This window comes from Dendrobates tinctorius, unplaced genomic scaffold (assembly GCF_039654945.1).
Source record: "Dendrobates tinctorius isolate UK_male_01 unplaced genomic scaffold, ASM3965494v1 ptg000215l, whole genome shotgun sequence".
NCBI lineage: Eukaryota > Metazoa > Chordata > Amphibia > Anura > Dendrobatidae > Dendrobates > Dendrobates tinctorius.
Window position 1 is genome coordinate 2,835,044 of NW_027361882.1, and position 21,912 is coordinate 2,856,955.

Genomic DNA, 21,912 nt, shown 5'->3' on the forward strand with positions numbered 1-21,912 from the left:
TCTTCTCTCGCAAAGCCATCCCAGCCCTCCACCATCATGTGAAAGACCGCATTGTCCATGCACTCAAGCAGTCAGTGAGCGGAAAGGTGCACCTCACAACTGATGCATGGTCCAGTCGGCATGGCCAGGGCCGTTACGTGTCCATCACTGCGCACTGGGTTAATGTGGTGGATGCAGGGTCCACAGGGGACAGCGGTGGTGGGACAGTGCTGCCTAGCCCACGGTATAGGAAACAGTTGGCTGTAGGCGTTCGACCCTCCTCCTCCTCCTCCTCCAGAAGCGAAAGCTCGTCCACAGAGCGCAGTCGTACGAGCACTCCATCTGCAGCTGCCACTGTTGCACACGAGGTGTCCCCCTATCGAGCAGCTAGTGGAAAGCGTCAGCAGGCTGTGTTGCAGATGATGTGTTTGGGCGACAGACACACCGCCGAGGTGCTGGCCGAGTACTTTCAGCGACAAACTGAGTCATGGCTGGGCAGTGTACATCTTGAGGCAGGCAAGGTAGTTAGTGATAACGGCCGTAATTTTGTGGCAGCCATAGCCCTTTCAAAACTCAGCCACATACCTTGCTTGGCTCACACCTTGAACCTGGTGGTGCAGTACTTCCTCAAAAATTATCCGGAGTTAACAGCCCTGCTCCAGAAGGTGCGAAGACTGTGCGCGCACATCTGCCGGTCGCCTGTACACTCCATTCGTATGTAGAAGCTGCAGCGATTGCTCCACCTTCCCAACCACCGCCTCATTATCGACATTGCAACAAGGTGGAACTCCACCCTGCACATGGTGGAGCGGCTGTGCGAGCAGAGGCAGGCCATAATGCATTTGTGGGAGGATACACGGCCAGGCACTTTGAGAGCAGACATGGAGTTGACAGGTGTGCAGTGGTCGAAGCTGAAAGACCTCTGTAAAGTCCTTCAGTGTTTTGAGGAATGCACACGGCTGGTAAGCGCAGACGACGCCATCCTAAGCATGAGCATCCCACTTATGCGTCTGCTCATGCAATCTTTGACGCACCTTAAGGAGCAGGCGTCTGCAGCCAATGTTGATGAGGAGGAAGAGGAGGAGGGAATCCTTGATGACATTCAGCCATTGTCTGCTCAGGGACCACTCCAGGACGAGGTGGAGGAAGAAGAGGAGGATGATGATGGGGATGATTACTTAGGGGAGGAGGATGCATCTCGTGGGGCAAGTGAAAATGTTGGCGTGGCAAGGTCTGGTACAGGGTTTGTGCGTGACTGGAGGGATGTGGATTTGCCAGAAAGTGCTCCTCCACCCAGCACTCGCAGTGCATCATTGACACCGGGAACATTGTCCCACATGTCAGATTATGCCTTGCAGATCCTAAAAAGGGACCCCCGCATTGCCAAAATGATGAACGATGACGACTACTGGTTGGCCAGCATCCTGGATCCACGCTATAAAGGCAAATTACAAAACATCATGCCACAGGAGAACCTTGACCTAATATTGGCTAATAAACAAGCAACTCTGGTAAATCGGTTGCTTGAGGCATTCCCAGCACACAGCAGCGGTGATGGTTCTCACACGAGCCGTACGGGCCGGGGGCAGCTTGGCAGAGGTGTTCGTGGTGCACACAGCAGAAGTGGCGTTGGAGACGGGTTTCATGACAATGTTGTGGACTGATTTTTCAAATACCGCTCACACAACTGGTAATACTGCATCGATGGAAAGTGACAGGAGACAGCAGTTGTCAACTATGGTTACAAACTACTTTTCCTCCCATATCGATGTTCTCCCACACAGGTCATTCCCCTTTGACTATTGGGCCGCTAAACTGGACACCTGGCCTGAATTGGTCCAATATGCCTTACAGGAGCTCGCTTGCCCAGCTGCAAGTGTGCTATCGGAAAGAGTCTTCAGTGCAGCTGGATCAATCCTGACAGAAAAAAGGACCCGTCTGTCAACCCAAAATGTGGATGATCTAACCTTCATTAAAATGAACCATGCATGGGTTTCCAAGGATTTTGTCCCACCTTCCCCTGATGACACATAGGGTGACAGAAAAATGGCTTGCTTTAGTCCACCTCTTCCTGGGACTTCACCTATTTCGCCTTTTGCATCAGCTGAATGTCCAACATCAACATATGCCACTTTCTAAAACTCCCTAACTGTGCTGCCTCCCCCCCATGGCCAGGGTCACCACCTAGCGCACGACACCGTGCGAGTGCCGTTGCCCTGGACAGGTGGGTAGGCAGACTCTTGGGCGCGGGCACTGGCACAGGGTCCCTCATAGTGCAATCAAGTGTCTCTGACGGTGGTGGTGCACACCCGCCGTCAGACACACCGCTGTACTATGAGGGGCCCAGTGCCAGTACCGACGCCCACGAGTGGGCCCCCCTAGCTTGGGCAGGGCCCCAGCATTTGCAATCTTTACCTCTCCCTGCTCCTCCGCTGTGTAATCTGGGCCATCAAATCCATACTGTGCCTGACACCGTCTGAGCCTGCCTCCTGATGTATAGACATATATTTTGAATGTGTACGCTATCCATACATGTTATCCGGGGAAACGGTACCCTTTCTAACCTTTGTGCAATCACGTGCAATCCATACTGGGCCTAACACCGTCTGAGCCTGCCTCCTGAGACATATATTTTGAATGTGTACGCTATCCATACATGTTATCTGGGGATACGGTACCCTTTCTAACCTTTGTGCAATCACGTGCAATCCATACTGGGCCTAACACCGTCTGAGCCTGCCTCCTGAGACATATATTTTGAATGTGTACGCTATCCATACATGTTATCCGGGGATACTGTACCCTTTTTAACCTTTGTGCAATCACGTGCAATCCATACTGGGCCTAACACCGTCTGAGCCTGCCTCCTGAGACATATATTTTGAATGTGTACGCTATCCATACATGTTATCTGGGGATACGGTACCCTTTCTAACCTTTGTGCAATCACGTGAAATCCTTACTGGGCCTAACACCGTCTGAGCCTGCCTCCTGAGACATATATTTTGAATGTGTACGCTATCCATACATGTTATCTGGGGATACTGTACCCTTTCTAACCTTTGTGCAATCACGTGCAATCCATACTGGGCCTAACACCGTCTGAGCCTGCCTCCTGATGTATAGACATATATTTTGAATGTGTACGCTATCCATACATGTTATCCGGGGAAACGGTACCCTTTCTAACCTTTGTGCAATCACGTGCAATCCATACTGGGCCTAACACCGTCTGAGCCTGCCTCCTGAGACATATATTTTGAATGTGTACGCTATCCATACATGTTATCTGGGGATACGGTACCCTTTCTCACCTTTGTGCAATCACGTGTAATCCATACTGGGCGTGAGAACGGCTGGCGAGCTGTTAAGCAAGCTACAGCACCTGTGGTTTGCACACGTAAGTTTTCCATTTTTTCAGGAATGACGGTTAGGCCTAATTCCGGAACTGCGGTTGACCTGCAATTACTGGGAAATCATTGTTCGCGGGTAATAATTGTAATCAGTGATCCCCATCACTAACGTTGTTCAGCGGGTTATCTGCACCTGTAAGCGACAAACGCTGGCCTTTTCAGTGTAGCGCACATGCAGCCACGGACATGTAAGGGCATGACACACCAGTTATTGGCCAATCTCATGTGCCAGAGCCTCACGTGTCCCTCTAGTAAGCCGGACTCGGACCGCGGGGCATGACGGAGTCTCGTTCGTTAACGGAATTAAGCTTGCAATGTGTGCATCTGTTCTGTAGCTGGCATGGTTGAGGTTTCCCAGGTGGAGTCGAATTTAACCGTAGGCTCCACTCCTGGTGGTGCCCTTCTGGACATTCCTTTAAGGTTCAGCTTTGCAACCATACTGCCCACGTAAAACAAACACTTTGCCTTCATGAACGCTGTTTGGAGGGTCATGACTCGTGGGAATAACGCCGCCCAATCAGTTAACCTGCTAGAGAGATCGTTCGTTGCTCCCAAGCATGACATCACACTCCCTAGGAAGAAGGTAATGCCACTGTGGCGACCGTACTCCTGGGGGCGACACAAGTGCACTGATGCCCAGCCACTGCTCGATGAATCTGCTGGTACATTGACCCAGACCACTACATTCCCCTCGCACGCTACCCGGCCTGAATCTGACCCTGATGAAACTCAGGTTACCCTTCCCATATACAGTTCCATCTTACACGGTGACAAAGAGGAAGCTGCAGATGAAAGTGCAGGTTCGGCCCACCCGCCATCAGACACACCACCGTACTATCAGGGGCCCTGTGCCAGTGCCGTCGCCAACGAGTGGGCCCCCCCTGCTTGCCCAGGATCACAGCACTTGCAAAGTTGAAATACTGTGCAGTGAGATGGAAGATGGGGACGACGAGGAGTCTAGACTAGTACAGGGATTCCCTAGCGAGGAGACTTATTTGATTGCTTTCAATGTTGGGACAGCAATTTTTGGGGAGCACTATACTCTGGAGAATGATAGATGGGGCCCACCATACACTGGAACATTCCAAAGGTGGACATCAGACACTGGAGCAGCATTTACAGGGCCCATTATACACTAGAGCATTAGAAATGGGGCCCATTATGTTTGGAGCATTATTTGGGCCCATAAGACAGTGGAGCTTCATCCATGGGGACCAACATATACTGTAGCATTATGTGGAGCTCATCATATACTGTTTCAAACATTATATGGGACAAATGATTCTGTATGGAGAAATAGATGGGCCTCGTCATGAGATGTAAAAAGTGAGGTATTTTTCATTGTACTATACCGCTATTTCTCTGCCGTATCGGAGCATGATGAGTTGTGGTATGTGTTAAAGGGGCGCTCTTTCGCCCAGGGCACATGAAAACCTGCAGCCAGCCCTCCCCCCCACAACTTTAGCAAAATAACCCCCATTTTTCAGTGCGTAACTTGTATTATGAAGTTAATTAAGGTTGACAAGCTTAAGTAAGAAGAATTGATGCTTTTGGCATTCAAATGGGCACTGTAGGTGTGTTTCCTGTCCTCTCACTGCCGACTTTTATTCCCCATTGACTTACATTGAGTTTCGTGTTTTGGGACAACCCCGACTTTTCCCTATAATCGGACGATCTTGCTCGACCCGACTTTTGGAAAAGTCGGGTTTCATGAAACGAAATTCGACCCTAACAAACCAAAAGTCGCTCAACTCTAGTTGTGACTTTATACTGTGTGTGGGGGAATGTACTGTGGGGAGCATCATACTATGGGTGGAGGAATGTACTGTGGGGACTGTTATGAATGAGTCACCGGAGGAGGAGAAAACAAAAATACAAGTCCAGAAAACCGGAGAGGTTGGTAGCTATCGGATTGCAGACCCCTGATCCTATACACCACAATTAACAGTAGCCGTGGGGGGTTCCTACAGTGCCCTAGACCCCTCGCCACAGCCGGAGAACTACATAAGCCTAAAGAAGCAAAGGGGAAATCTAAACTGCCCCAGAGCAGACCCCAAAGCAATAGACAGCCCCCAATATGTATTGTTGGTGAAAAACAGATGAAAACACAAACACAGACAGAAAGACAGGCTGAGCAAGCGATGGGGCCCAACTAACTAGATAGGACAGGACAGAAAAGATGCTGGCTGCAACCTGCAAAAAACCCTACCAAAAATGTCCCAACCGTCTAATAGGGAAAAAGGCCCTGAAGTCGCTAGACTTCAAAATCACTATATCAGCACTCAGGTATATTCTGAAAACAGAGCAAAGAGATCAACTGATCAGAGACAAAAATGGAATTCAGCCAGTCCCAACCAGGACTGGCTGAATACAAACACTAAGGAAACCAGACAAAATCTCATGGAATAATAGCAGGGCAAAAACTTAGCTTTTAGTAGACAGGAACTAAGCTGGATGCAAGAGCTCATAGCAGAAAGGATCACCAGCAGCCCTGCAGGGCGTCGGCTGCCTTATATCCACTCAGAAATTCCAGATGTCCAATCACACTCCGCCTGTTCAGATGACAGGTTCTTCCCATCCCAATCAATTTCACTACCTCTCTTCACCAGCAGAGGGAGTTCATCAGACATCAAAGGTGAAGGGGAGAATGAACTCACAACAGTACCTCCCCCTTGAGGAGGGGTCACCGAACCCTCATCCACACCACCAGGGTGATCAGGATGGGCCCGATGAATAGCACAAACCAATCTTTCGGCATGAATATCGGATGCAGGGACCCAAGAATTATCCTCCTGGCCATAACCCTTCCATTTAACCAAATACTGGAGTCTCCGTCTAGCCAGATGAGAATCCAGTATCGTCTCAACCTCATATTCCACATTACCTTCAACCAATACAGGGTCAGGAGGTGCCACCACAGGAACTACTGGCTCAACAAACCTCTTTAACAGAGACTTATGAAACACGTCATAGATCTTGAATGTAACAGGAAGAGCCAATCGAAAAGAGACCGGATTAAGAATCTCCAAAATCTTGTAAGGTCCAATAAATCTAGGTTTAAACTTTGGAGAAGCCACCTTCATAGAGATATTCTTTGATGACAACCAAACCATATCACCCACCTTAAACCGGGGACCAATGGTCCTATGCCGGTTGGAAAACCGCTGGGCCTTTTCCTTGGTCCCAAATCTGGTGCATTCTCTCCACCACAGTGTCAACACCTGGGCAGGCAGAAGACTCCACCTGCCCTGAAGAGAATCGAGGATGAAACCCAAAGTTACAAAAAAAAGGTGACATCAAAGTGGCAGAACTAGCTCTATTATTTAAAGCAAATTCGGCCAAGGGCAAAAATGAAACCCAATCATCCTGATCAGCAGAAATAAAACATCTCAAATACGACTCCAAAGTCTGGTTTGTTCTCTCCGTCTGCCCATTGGTCTGAGGGTGAAACGCAGAGGAGAAGGACAACTGAATTCCCAGCTTGGAACAGAAAGTCCTCCAAAATCTAGAAACAAACTGAACCCCTCTGTCAGATACAATGTTCTCAGGAATCCCGTGGAAGCGAACCACCTGTTGCAAAAACAAGGGCACCAACTCTGAGGAAGATGGCAACTTAGGGAGTGGTACAAGATGGACCATCTTAGAGAATCTATCACATATCATCCAAATAACAGTCATTCTCTGAGAGACAGGCATATCCGAGATAAAATCCATTGAAATATGGGTATAGGGCCTCCTGGGCACCGGCAAAGGCATCAACAACCCACTAGAGCGAGAACAAGGTTTAGACCGGGAGCAAGTCCCACAGGACTGCACAAAATTCCTGACATCACGAGACAAGGTGGGCCACCAAAAGACCGACTCACCAAATCTCTAGTACCAAAAATACCTGGATGACCAGCCAATGCGGAGAAATGAACCTCAGACATCACTCTCTTCCTCCACTGGTCAGGAAGATACAATTTTCCAATGGGACAACGCTCAGGTTTGTCCTCCTGAAACTCTACCAGAACACGTCTTAAGTCGGGTGAGATGACAGAAAGAACTACCCCCTCACCTAAGATGGTAGTAGGCTTGGTCACAATAGGAGAATCAGCAAAGAAACTCCTAGAGAGGGCGTCTGCCTTGACATTCTTAGTGCCCGGAAGAAAAGAGACCACAAAATCAAAACGTGTGAAAAACAAGGCCCACCTAGCCTGTCTAGGATTCAAGCGTTTGGCCGACTCCAGGTAAATCAAATTCTTGTGGTCAGTAAGGACCACGACTTGATGTTTAGCTCCCTCTAACCAATGTCTCCACTCCTCAAATGCCCATTTCATGGCTAACAGTTCCCGATTCCCCACATCATAGTTACGTTCGGATGGGGAGAACTTTCGGGAAAACAAAGCACAGGGATTCATTTTAGATGTTACAGGATCTTTTTGGGACAGAACAGCTCCTGCACCAATCTCAGAAGCGTCCACCTCTACCTGAAACGGGAGTGAGACATCAGGTTGCCGCAAAACCGGAGCAGAAGTGAACCTTCGCTTCAGCTCCTGAAAAGAAGAAACAGCCTCCGGAGACCAATTCAGCACATCAGCCCCCTTCTTAGTCAAATCAGTCAATGGTTTGGCAATACCAGAAAAATTAGCTATAAATTTACGATAAAAATTAGCAAAACCCAAAAACTTCTGGAGGGCCTTCAAAGAAGTGGGCTGAACCCAATCATAAATGGCCTGTACCTTGGCCGGGTCCATTTCAATAGTTGATGGAGACAAAATAAATCCCAAAAATGAAATTCTCTGTACCCCAAAAAGGCATTTCGATCCATTGACATACAGGGAATTCTCACTCACAATCCGGAAAACAGTCCGAGCATGTTCCACATGAGAGTCCCAATCCTTGGAAAAGATCAAAATATCATCCAGATAGATGATCAAAAATTTATCCACAAAGTCTCAGAAAATATCATTCATGAAGCACTGGAAGACAGAAGAGGCATTAGTGAGCTCAAAAGGCATCACCAGGTACTCAAAATGTCCCTCCGGAGTATTAAACGCCGTCTTCCATTCATCCCCCTGCTTAATGCGAATAAGATTATACGCCCCCCTGAGGTCAAGCTTGGTAAACCAGCAAGCACCTTTAACTCTGGAGAATAGATCAGAAATCAGGGGTAATGGATACTGATATTTAACAGTAATTTTGTTGAGGGCACGATAGTCAATACAAGGCCTTAATGAACCATCTTTCTTGGCCACAAAAAAAAAAAACAGCACCTAAGGGTGAAGAGGATGGTCTAATATGACCCTTCTCCAACGACTCCTTAATATAAGATCGCATAGCCTCGTGCTCGGGTACAGATAAATTAAAAAGTCGACCCTTGGGAAATTTACACCCAGGACTCAGCTCAATTGCACAGTCATAACTCCTATGAGGAGGCATATACGCAGACTCATTCTCACTAAATACATCATAAAAATCAGCCAAATAGTCAGGAACATCATGCGACTGGGGAGAGGTGGAGAAAATAGGAGCGTCACTAAGGGCACACCGACAACCCCAACTCACCACAGACACAGATTTCCAATCCAAAACTGGATTATGGATTTGCAACCAGGGAAACCCCAGAACAATGGTATCATGCAAATTGTGCAACACCAAAAATCTGCAATTTTCTTGATGGTCTGGGGCGACCCGCATTACCACCTGGGTCCAAAACTGAGGTTTATTCTTCGCCAAAGGAGTAGCATCAATACCCCTCAAAGGGATAGGCATCCGCAGAGGTGTCATTGGAAACCCACAACGTTTAGCAAAATCCAAGTCCATCAGGTTCAGAGCTGCTCCCGAATCCACAAAAGCCTTAGCGGAAAATGTGGACAGGGAGCAGATCAGAGTAATTGCCAGAAGAAACTTAGGTTGAACACCACCCACAGCAAATGTGTGTGCAAAACGTTTCTCTCGTTTAGGGCAGACAGAAATAATATGAGAGGCATCTCCACAGAAAAAACACAGCTTATTACGCCTTCTGAACTCCTGACGTTGTGCCCTAGACAAAACTCTTTCACATTGCATAGGTTCAGACATTTGTTCAACAGGTGGCAACACCTCTCGTGCAGTTTTGTGTTCACGCAAACGCCGATCAACCTGAATGGCTAATGACTAGTGTTGAGCGATACCAGCCGATACTGAAAAATATCGTATCGGAATGGATCGGCCGATCTAAAAAAAAGTAGTGGGTCCCACTGTCTTGCTTTTATATATGTCTTGTGGGCAGAGCTACTGAGCATGCTCAGACCAAAAAACCGGATCCGGCGCATTGCGGCGCTCATAGGCTTTCATTGTGTGAAAAAGCCGGACGCGCCGGATCCGGCGTGTCCGGCTTTTTCGCCAGAGACAAAAAACGTTACAGTCACTGTTTTTTCCAGATGCCGGATCGCGACACATTGCCGGATCCGGCGAAAACCGGATGAAACGCATGGCCATCCGGCGCGATCCGGCGCAAATGCAAGTCATTGGGGGGGAAACCGGATCCGGCATTGCATTTCGCCGGATCCGGTTTCTGTCAAAAGCGCCGGATCGCGCCTGACGGCGAAAACCTGATGTGTGAAAGAGGCCTTAATTTGTCTTAAATGAAAAAACACAAAAGAGAATGAAGCAAAAAGCAAAACATTGATCATTTCACACAAAACTCCAAAAATGGGCCAGACAAAAGTATTGGCACCCTCAGCCTATTACTTGGTTGTACAACCTTTAGCCAAAATAATTGAAGGGGTGTCAATACTTTTGGCCACAACTGTACGTGTGCACATAGCCTTAAAATGAATGGGAAGCTTCTTTTAAGCGTTTTTTGAGTGGATTTTTTGGTAAATCCGCGGGAAAAACACAAAAAAAGCTGTGTGTGAACACAGCCTTAGTCCAATTTGCTCCAGCCCCTGCAGTTTGTTCCAATTGGAAATGATTACAAGTTGGTATTCTTTCCAAATTTTAATAATTTGCAATGACTTTAGTAAATCCTTCAAGCACTACTTGACCCCAAAAAAAAGGAAAAAAAAAAGTGCAGTAAGCGATGGTTGTGGTTGACAAAGTTTATATCACTTTTCAATAATAACTGCTGGTGATTAAATCAAGAAAAACAAAAAAAAGCTAAAAAGCTCTAATCTTTTTGTAGACTGTGCAGCATGTACAAGACTTAGCAATATTTTACCACATGAAATCCAGGAGATGTAGGTCAGAACGGCATTCAATAGCAATAGTAAGTTAAAATCAATAGCAGAAGAGATAAATAATGTATGCTGGATGATTCTATGTAACGTGTTAAGACAGATACAGGTCAGGGCTGGCAGATAGACGGATATGAATCAAGACAAGCAGACAGACAGATACAGTACATGGCAGGCAGATCGACTGATAACCCATAAGGCAGTCACATAGACAGATGCAAGGCTGGCAGATACACAGATACAGGTAAGGGTGGTTTCACATTAGCGCTTTTTAAGCGCACGCACGGCTGGGGGTAGCTCCGCCCCCGAGCCGGCTCTCTGCCCGGCTTGCCCGCCCCTTGCTTGTAGCGCCGCCTCCTAGCACACAGCGGCGCCTGCGATCGGCGCACCCTATCTTTAGCATAGGGTGTGCAGATCGTGCGCAGGCCGTGCGCTAGTTGCGCTTTGACCTGCGCTGCGCACTTTTGACGGTGCGCCGTGCGCGCCAAAATCCGAAAAGTTGGATTTTGGCGCGCACGGCGCACCGTCAAAAGTGCGCCACTGATTGTGGAAACTTCACACTAGACCTCCAGCAGACTCTGGGACCTTGATTTCCAAGGTTTAGTGTGAAGCATCTGTAAGGCCGGTCTCGCACGTCCAGAAAATTGTGGTACTGGAGCTATACGTGTCCGTGTGGACATGTGGTACCTCCGTGTGGCAACCGTGTGCCACACGTGAGCTGCATCAGGACCACACGGACAGAGCCGGGATTAAGCTCTACAGTAAAATCGCTGTTCCCGGCGGTTCGTGCTGACCGCGGCTGTCATTCTTCTCTCCTGCTCTACCGGCAACAGCGAGCAGGAGAGAAAGAATGAATGAAAACCCGACGTGGGGTCCCCCTCAGTTTGTGAACCAACCAGATGAAACTTACAGCTGGGGCTGTATTATTTAAGTAATTAAAAAAACAGCGTGGGGACCCCTCTATTCTTGAGAATCAACCTTGATGAAGCTGCAGCCCTCAGCTGTAAGTTTCATCTGGTCGGTTCATAAACTGAGGGGGACCCCACGTCGGGTTTTCATTCATTCTGCTCTCATGCTCGCTATTGCCAGCAGAGCAGGAGAGCAGAATAACAGCCGCGGTCAGCACCAGCCGCCGGGAACAGCACTTACAGTAGCGCTTCTTCCCCGGCGGCCGTCCACGAACACAGGGGGCAGTGTGAAATGTTCTCCGTGTGCACGTGTTCAGCAATTTTGCGGACCGTGCGCTCCCGCGAACACTGACATGTCTCCGTGTTTTTCTCACGGACCGGGAAGGGTGTGGTGTAATGACCTCTGTGTCCACTAGGGGGCGCTGTGTGGATGTCCCAAGACAACGGATGAGTGGCAGAATCCTGAAGGATAGTTATGTATCTCAAAGTGGGTGGCTTTGAGATGAAGACTTGTGTATGTGTGATCAGCAAGGACATTGCTGAGGTGTTGTTTCTAAGTATAAGGGAGAAGTCTTCAGGTGACGATGGGCGGGTTCTGGTTACCTACAAACCCACCCAGGGGTGTGTCTGATAACACCTATAGTAAAAGGCTATGAGTGTGTGAAGGACCTGTCATGAGGTCATAGTCACGTGACCCCGGTGGGCGTGGCTATAGACCATATAATGTGGCTAGGGTAGGTCACAGGGGTGAATGCTGGGACCTGATTGGTCCAGTTTGGAAGGTCCCGTGAGGAGAAGGATCTCCTCACTAACAGCCTGTGGAGCGGCTGTGTGTGTAATGGCGGCCAGTGTCTGAGAGTCCCTGAGGAGTGAGTGGATTTTTGCAGCCTGGAGAAGCAGCCATGTGGGAACCCTGAGGTGGGTGAGATAAGGATGAGGCTGAATAGCCTGTATAATGGACGCTATCCTGTAACGCTGTTTATATTGCTGTGGTTTATGATGACAAATAAACCTCATGGACTATGTTTGGCTTATGAAAACCCGTGCTGGATCTGATTGTGTGGCTGCCAAGCGAGTGTCCCCCAACCTTGAATGACAGCGCTACCTCACAATTGGTGGAGAAGGCTATGGGCAGTGGTGTAGCCTTGTTGTTGGGAGCAACGGAAGAGGACTGCAAAATTTGGTGGCAAAGAGCAACGCTGAGCCAGGAGGGCTGACGGTTGTGGAAGCCGTGTGATGTGCTGCTGACCGGCCACGTGTGAGCAGAGCCTGTGACGGCCTGCAAGTGGGGAAGCCACTGTCCGGCTGTGGTTCTGGAAACCGTGGGGCAGCCTAGTGAGTAAGGCACTGTCCAGATTGGTGAGCCCAGTGCGGCCGCTTCCCCAGGAGAAAGAGACTGGTGATTGCTAGGGTGCCTCTGCGGAGAAGAGGTACCCGAGGACCTGTGTGGGCAACACAGGAGAAACGGACCGGTGTTCGTGTGGTACTGACCAGGGTCAATGAGTAAAACGGTGACCCGTGTGGCCGACACAGGTTTCGGACAGGTGTTTGTGTGGTACTGACCTGGGTCAGTGAGGAAGACAGTGTACCTGGAGGGTTCAGTGAGGAAAAGTCCTGGAGGGTCAGCCCTGGGACAAGAGTCGGATCCCAGGAGCACGTGGTGTGACCTTGGACCTGGTGAGGCACGAGTGTTGGGCAGTCTCAGGCGGAGACAGATGTCCTGAAGAGCACCCGCCGAGCCCCTGGACCTGGTGAGGCCGGTGTGTGGGGAGACCCTGGGAGGAGGGTCGCTCCCTGAATCGCACCTGGTGTGCCCTGTGTGTTGGACGGTCTCAGGTGGAGACAGGAGCGTCCTGAATAGCACACAGTCAGGACACGTGAGTTTTTGAGTTTTTTGTGGTGTGTTTTTTTTCTTCTTTTTTCTCGACTCAGTGGAAGTCAAGAAGGTGACAAGCGGCTTGATGTGGCTCAGTGGGGCCACGAAGGTGACAAGCGGCTTCCGGTGGATCGGCAGGTCCACGAAGACGGCGCAGCAGGAGCTGCAGTGACTCCAGCCACTGTGTGTGTGAACAGCAGCCGTTGGTGCCGGTGATCGGTGACAGCAGGAGCTGTGGTGGTGCCAGCAAGGACTTGTCTGGTATCGTAAGAGACATAAACTGTGTGGTGTGAACTGTGGTCTGAGAAGACCGGTACAACAGACATGGGGAGATGCCGAAAGGGGGTGGAGTCCCAAAAGGGGGCGGTGACCCAAATCGGGGTGGTAGCCCAAAAGGGGGTGGAGTCCCAAATTGGGGTGGTAACCAAAAGAAGTGGAGTCCCAAAAGGGGTTGCAGTCCCAAATTGGGGCGGTAACCCAAATTGGGGTGGTGGTCCAGAAAGGGGCCGAGTTTGAAGAAATGGCAGCACTGGTTGGCTCAGTGGGTATGTCTGGGAAACTGCAGTGTTCATGTATGTCATTTCCAGAATGTGGGATATTCTTTCCGAGTGATGACTGGCCGCAAGTGTGTTCCGTGATGCTACACCAGGAAGGGATCTCGGGACGGTTGGACTCAAAGAGTCAGGTGACGCTGGTAGGAACTCCTCTCACTTTCTGTCTGACCGAGAAAATGGTCCAGGTTCGCTGTGCACATGGGGTCACAGTGAACTATGCGGTAGACAGAATAATGTTTGAGGGGCTCGAAGGCAGTGAGTGCCAAGGGGGCAGTATACCATCAGACTTAGTGTATGCCTTGGAGTGGGGCCGGGACTTTGTCAGGTTTGATGATATATGCCAGGAGGGTGGAGACGTTCCTACTGTTGGGCTAACCAATACGAAGATGATGACGGCTCCTGACATGGAAAGGTCAGAGGTGGAAGTGACCGGGTAAAGGGGTACGTCAGCCCAACGGATGGACCAGACATCTCGTGACAAAACTGACGCTGACATGGTGGATAAGACGGCTGAAGTAGTCAGACGGTTAGTGAGTAACTGGAGGGATGACTCCATCTCGGGGGGTGACTGTGGCTCTGAGAAAGGAAGGGAGCACAGAATAGAAGGGCTAGAGAAAGAAGTCTCTGAGCTCAAAGGCCCCATGGTAACGTGGCAAGGACTGAATAAGGCCCTCAGAGAGGAGGTGGATGAATGTGTCAAACGAGAAAGAGTCCTGAGACAAACGGCTGAGCACAGGGTCGAGGAGCTCAAGAAAGAGATCTTGGAGCTCAGAGGTCACCTGTCCACCTGGCAAAGTGTGAACAAGAACCTCAAGGAAGAGATGGAGGAACTCAGAGGAGTAGTTAACAGTCTTCTGCGGGAGAAGTTGGACGAAGACTTACCACGGGTGAGCGTGAGTGATAAGACAGAACTGCCAGTAGCATAGTGGCCAAGGGTCATGAAGTGATCCAACCATGTGAAGTTGATGAGTTAAGAACTGAAGAAGACAGTCACCCGGTCGGGTCAACTGTAGTGAGGGAAGTGTCCGTGGTAAGACCAGAGCCTCCTGGCCTGGAAGAGAGCAAGACCACGTCCTTCAAGACTGTGATTGATGTATCAGAAGACATGCAAGAAGCCTGTGCTGAGGAAGGTGTGCATGAGGCTTTCAAAGAGGCGGTCAAAGCCTGTAAGGTGCACTGGGCACCTGAGACTCGGCAGTTGGTGATAGTATCAGCCAGAGAAGATACATCAAACCGAGTAGCTGTCCTGAAAGAGATGCATTTGCAGTGTCTACGTGTCAAACAATTGGTTAGGCAGAGTAATGTGAAGCTGCTCGACGCCTAGTGATAGCAAGAGAGGCTATGGATCGGCGGGGTTTGCGGAAAGATGTGGTTCTGGTACCCAAAGCTCTGATTGGGAGAATCATTGGAAGATCCGGGAAGGTGATGCAAGACCTCGTGAATATCTCCGGTGTGGTGCGGGTGAGGATCCCTCCTGATAATGATGACCCGGTATCCAGTGAAGTAGGTAGAATTCCCATCATCGTGGTTGGCTCCATGGAGAGCCTGAGAGATTTTCGGATGCTCGTGGAGTATCGAGTGGGGTACCTGCAAGAAATTGAGCAGTTGAGGCTGGACCGTCAGGGAATTAATAAAGAAGTACGGAATACCAGGTGGCGGCCGCCTCCAACCCAATATGTAAGAACCCGAAGGGTTCCTCCAAGTAGTGACATGGCAGGTGACCGAAGAGTGTCAGCAAGTGGTAGTTCGACTGGCAGTAGGACGTTGAGAAACCGTAGTTCCTGTGAGACCCTGAATGAGTCAGACTCAGGTCAGACAGAAGGCCTGATTAGGACTGATGACCGTACCAACCAGGGGAGCTGGTCGGGGAACGGAACAGATAGGAAGAGGAATATGGTGCCTAGACAGTGTCTGATGATGCAGACAGACTGCAACTGGAGGGTCAAAGACAATGACCAATATTCTGACCGCTGGGGGCAGGGGAGGCCTAACGCAGAGATGAGGCCGTATGACAGATGGAGACGGTTCTCTCGACCTGGGGGGCAAGGTGTAATAAGTGCCCGATCTCGAGATCCTGGTGTAAGATTGTGTGTTCATCCCCACAAGTTTGAACAGAGGGGCGGGGTATGTGGTGTAATGACCACTGTGTCCACTAGGAGGTGCTGTGTGGATGTCCCAAGGGAACGGATGAGTGGCAGAATCCTGAAGGATAGTTATGTATCTCAAAGTGGGTGGCTTTGAGATGAAGACTTGTGTATGTGTGATGAGCAACGACATTGCTGAGGTGTTGTTTCTAAGTATATGGGAGAAGTCTTCAGGTAACTAGAGAGATGGGCGGGTTCTGGTTACCTACAAACCCACCCAGGGGTGTGTCTGATAACTCCTATAGTAAAAGGCTATGAGTGTGTGAAGGACCTGTGATGAGGTCATAGTCACGTGACCCCGGTGGGCGTGGCTATAGACCATATAATGTGGCTAGGGTAGGTCACAGGGGTGAATGCTGGGATCTGATTGGTCCAGTTTGGAAGGTCCCGTGAGGAGAAGGATCTCCTCACTAACAGCCTGTGGAACGGCTGTGTGTGTAATGGCGGCCAGTGTCTGAGAGTCCCCGAGGAGTGAGTGGATTTCTGCAGCCTGGAGAAACAGCCATGTGGGAACCCTGCCGTGGGTGAGATAAGGATGAGGCTGAATAGCCTGTATAATGGACGCTATCCTGTAACGCTGTTTATAATGCTGTGGTTTATGATGACAAATAAACCTCATGGACTATGTTTGGCTTATGAAAACCCGTGCTGGATCTGATTGTGTGGCTGCCAAGCGAGTGTCCCCCTACCTTGAATGACAGCGCTACCTCACAAGGGGTTAACAGGGTTTACTGAACAGATTATTATACTAGGAATACTCCATACAGGGAGACAAGATCAGTAACGGCAATGACGGGAACTGCACACAAAAACACAATGCTTGAGAAAAAGGTATACAAGAAAAAAAAAGGTAACTTATCGCTTGCAGTTCTTGTAAGGGAAAGGCTGGAATATTTCCCGACGGCGTCACAAATCGTGAACAATGTTTCTGGCTCTGTTACGGAGGAAGGAAAAGCACCGTCTCCTGACGGTGCCGATATATCCGGTCTCGTTTGGCTTGAGTGCGTTGGAACATAGAAACAGTCCTTTGTGTGGATTCCTCTGGAATGGCGCCGAACACGAACCGTGGGCACGTTCGCAGACCGCGGCAGCGCGCGGTCCTCTGGAGTAGTCTCTAAGAACGGAGCAAGTCACCGTATCTGCAACTGCAGGCAGGAAGGAGCCATCCAGAAAGAAAGGGTCAGAAGACCACTCGGTAGTGACACAGTCAATGGTAGAGTTAGAACGCTGGGGGATGAATGATGTGGAGCTAGAAGTCTGAGCAGTGGCGAGGGAGTCAACATTATCTTTGTTCTCCTATCGCTTTCCCGCCATGGCTGCCCCATTCCCGCGCTCAGTCCTTCTTATCTCCCCCGTGACCCCTTCTGTCCAGCGTAAAGGTCCTCCCCTCCAAGACGAACCTTCCTCTGGCAACAGTGGTTACAGTCACGATAATTCCGGCCCCAAAGGGCACTGAAAACCGCTGACTCTGTCTTGGCTCATCTTCTTACACATCCACAGTCAGTGATGTTTTGGGGAGCCATGTCATCTGCTGGTGTAGGTCCACTGTGATTTGTCAAGACCAAAGTCAGCGCAGCCATCTACCAGGAAATTTTAGAGCACTTCATGCTTCCCTCTGCTGACAAGCTTTTTGGAGATGGAAATGTCATTCTCCAGCAGGACTTGGCCCCTGTCCACACTGCCAAATGTACCAATACCTGGTGTACACACAACAGTATCACTGGGCTTGATTGGCAGCAAACTCGCCTGACCTTAACCCCATAGAGAATCTATGGAGTATTGTCAAGAGGAAGATGAGAGACACCAGAGCCAACAATGCAGACGAGCTGAAGGCTGCCATCAAAGCAACCTGGGCTTCCATAACCCCTCAGCAGTGCCACAGGCTGATCGCGTCCATGCCACACCGCATTGATGCAGTAATTGATGCCAAAGGAGCCCCGACCAAGTATTGAGGGCATTTACTGATCATACATTTCAGTAGGACAACATTTCAGATTTTAAAATCATTTTTCAAGCTGGTGTTATAAAGTATTCTAATTTACTGAGATAATGACTTTTGGGTTTTCATTGGCTGTAAGCCATAATCATCAACATTACCAGAAATAAACCCGTGAAATAGATCACTCTGTGTGTAATGACTCTATAGAATAGAGGAGAGTCACTTTTTGTATTGAAGAACTGAAATAAATTAACTTTTTGATGATATTCTAATTTTGTGAGATGCACCTGTATACTAGGGCAGGTAGATAAATACAGGCAGGGGCAAGCAAACAAAGACTTGTATGGGAGATATTTGTCAGTGATGTTGATAAAAACCTGACATGTGAACAGCCCCATAGACTAGAATGACTACATGCTCTACCTGGGAAAAATGGACTTCTGAACGAGGCCTTATAGAGATGCTGGTGAGTGTGCGGCAGGGTGAGTGTGCGGCAGGGTGAGTGTGCGGCAGGGTGAGTGTGCGGCAGGGTGAGTGTGCGGCAGAGTGAGTGTGCGGCAGAGTGAGTGTGCGGCAGAGTGAGTGTCTTTAGTGCCTGGGCTCGGTGATGGCGTCCTGTTACACAATCTCTCCCACTGAATCCTATGTACATTGTAACCGGAGGCGATGAACTCCAATTTTTAGGTTAAGTGGTGGAGTACGTGAAGAGTTTACTGGGGGTCCAGCTGTGGGTTATCACATTCTCCCCTTATAAGTGTAAAGAACATTCATTTCTTCCTCTTGACCTAAAAAGAACCCTAGTTTTGTATTTTCTGTTCTCTCCCATCATTCGGGCGAGATCTTTTCTTCGTGTTCAAGGCATAGCATAATCTGTCATAATTGTGCTCGGTTACAGAAGAGTTGTGAGTGTAGACACTGACTGACGTACATATCTGGGTCATTCAGCAGAGCAGCGCTGGAAGTGTCAGACCGCTGTGTACTTTTTTTTTGTCATCCGTGTACTACCCGTGTGTACGCGTGCATTATCCGCCTGGCATCCGTGTACTACCCGTGTGTATGCGTGCATCATCCGCGTGGTATCCGTGTACTACCCGTGTGTACTCGTGCATCATCAGCGTGGCATCCGTGTACTACCCGTGTGTACACGTGTATCATCCGCGTGGCATCTGTGTACTATCCATGTGTACGCGTGCATCATCCGCGTGGCATCCGTGTACTACCCGTGTGTATGCGTGCATCATCCGCGTGGCATTCGTGTACTACCCGTGTGTACACGTGCATCATCCGTGTGGCATCCGTGTACTATCCATGTGTACACGTGCATCATCCGTGTGGCATCCGTGTACTACCCGTGTGTACGCGTGCATCATCTGCGTGGCATCTGTGTACTACCCGTGTGTACGCGTGCATCATCTGCGTGGCATCCGTGTACTATCCATGTGTACGCGTGCATCATCCACGTGGCATCCGTGTACTACCCGTGTGTACGCGTGCATCATCTGCATGGCATCTGTGTACTACCCGTGTGTACGCGTGCATCATCTGCGTGGCATCCGTGTACTATCCATGTGTACGCGTGCATCATCCGCGTGGCATCCGTGTACTACCCGTGTGTACGCGTGCATCATCTGCGTGGCATACGTGTACTATCCATGTGTACGAGTGCATCATCCGCATGGCATCCATGTACTACCCGTGTGTACATGTGCATCATCTGCGTGGCATACGTGTACTATCCATGTGTACGAGTGCATCATCCGCGTGGCATCCATGTACTACCCATGTGTACGTGTGCATCATCCGCATGGCATCCGTGTACTACCCATGTGTACGCGTGCATCATCCGCATGGCATCCGTGTGGCATCCGTGTACTATCCGTGTGTACGCGTGCATCATCCGCGTGGCATCCGTGTACTATCCGTGTGTACGCGTGCATCATCTGCATGGCATCCGTGTACTATCCGTGTGTACGTGTGCATCATCCGCATGGCATCCGTGTACTACCCATGTGTACGCGTGCATCATCCGCATGGCATCCGTGTACTACCCGTGTGTGCGCGTGCATCATCCGTGTACTATCCGTGTGTACGCGTGCATCATCTGCGTGGCATCTGTGTACTATCCATGTGTATGCGTGCATCATCCGTGTGGCATCCGTGTACTATCCGTGTGTACGCGTGCATCATCCGCGTGGCATCCGTGTACTATCCGTGTGTACGCGTGCATCATCCGCGTGGCATCTGTGTACTATCCGTGTGTACGCGTGCATCATCCGCGTGGCATCCGTGTACTATCCGTGTGTACGCGTGCATCATCCGTGTGGCATCCGTGTACTATCCGTGTGTACGCGTGCATCATCCGTGTACTATCCGTGTGTACGCGTGCATCATCCGCGTGCTGTCCGTGTACTACCCGTGTGTACGCGTGCATCATCCGCGTGGCATCCGTGTACTACCCGTGTGTACGCGTGTATCATCCGCATGGCATCCGTGTACTACCCGTGTGTACGCGTGCATCATCCGCGTGCTGTCCGTGTACTACCCGTGTGTACGCGTGCATCATCCGCATGGCATCCGTGTACTACCCATGTGTACGCGTGCATCATCCGCATGGCATCCGTGTACTACCCGTGTGTACGCGTGCATCATCCGCGTGGCATCCGTGTACTATCCGTGTGTACGCGTGCATCATCCGCGTGGCATCTGTGTACTATCCGTGTGTACGCGTGCATCATCTGCATGGCATCCGTGTACTACCCATGTGTACGCGTGCATCATCCGCATGGCATCCGTGTACTACCCGTGTGTACGCGTGCATCATCCGTGTACTATCCGTGTGTACGCGTGCATCATCTGCGTGGCATCTGTGTACTATCCGTGTGTACGCGTGCATCATCCGCGTGGCATCCGTGTACTATCCGTGTGTACGCGTGCATCATCCGCGTGGCATCCGTGTACTATCCGTGTGTACGCGTGCATCATCCGCGTGGCATCTGTGTACTATCCGTGTGTACGCGTGCATCATCTGCGTGGCATCCGTGTACTATCCGTGTGTACGCGTGCATCATCCGCGTGGCATCCGTGTACTACCCGTGTGTACGCGTGCATCATCCGTGTGGCATCCGTGTACTATCCGTGTGTACGCGTGCATCATCCGCGTGGCATCCGTGTACTATCCGTGTGTACGCGTGCATCATCCGCGTGGCATCCGTGTACTATCCGTGTGTACGCGTGCATCATCCGCGTGGCATCTGTGTACTATCCGTGTGTACGCGTGCATCATCCGTGTGGCATCCGTGTACTATCCGTGTGTACGCGTGCATCATCCGTGTGGCATCCGTGTACTACCCGTGTGTACGCGTGCATCATCCGCGTGGCATCCGTGTACTATCCGTGTGTACGCGTGCATCATCCGTGTGGCATCCGTGTACTATCCGTGTGTACGCGTGCATCATCCGCGTGGCATCCGTGTACTATCCGTGTGTACGCGTGCATCATCCGCGTGGCATCCGTGTACTATCCGTGTGTACGCGTGCATCATCCGCGTGGCATCTGTGTACTATCCGTGTGTACGCGTGCATCATCCGCGTGGCATCCGTGTACTACCCGTGTGTACGCGTGTATCATCCGCATGGCATCCGTGTACTACCCGTGTGTACGCGTGCATCATCCGCGTGCTGTCCGTGTACTACCCGTGTGTACGCGTGCATCATCCGCATGGCATCCGTGTACTACCCGTGTGTACGTGTGCATCATCCGTGTGGCATCCGTGTACTACCCGTGTGTACGCGTGCATCATCCGCGTGCTGTCCGTGTACTACCCGTGTGTACGCGTGCATCATCCGTGTGGCATCCGTGTACTATCCGTGTGTACGCGTGCATCATCCGTGTGGCATCCGT

At 50.2% G+C, this 21,912-nt stretch overlaps 1 long non-coding RNA gene across 2 annotated transcripts in view; it reads left to right on the top strand.

The window, feature by feature from the left end:
- Positions 1–21,912, top strand: part of LOC141058829 (uncharacterized) — a 349,619-nt gene that overhangs the window by 254,214 nt on the left and 73,493 nt on the right. Inside the window, exon 1 of one of the 2 annotated variants that reach the window (XR_012222328.1) lies at positions 12,274–12,417. The exons of the other annotated variant lie outside the window; for it this stretch is intronic. This is a non-coding gene — a long non-coding RNA (uncharacterized lncRNA). Of the gene's footprint in view, positions 1–12,273; positions 12,418–21,912 lie in introns of those variants that run through there. 2 annotated transcript variants of the gene reach the window in all.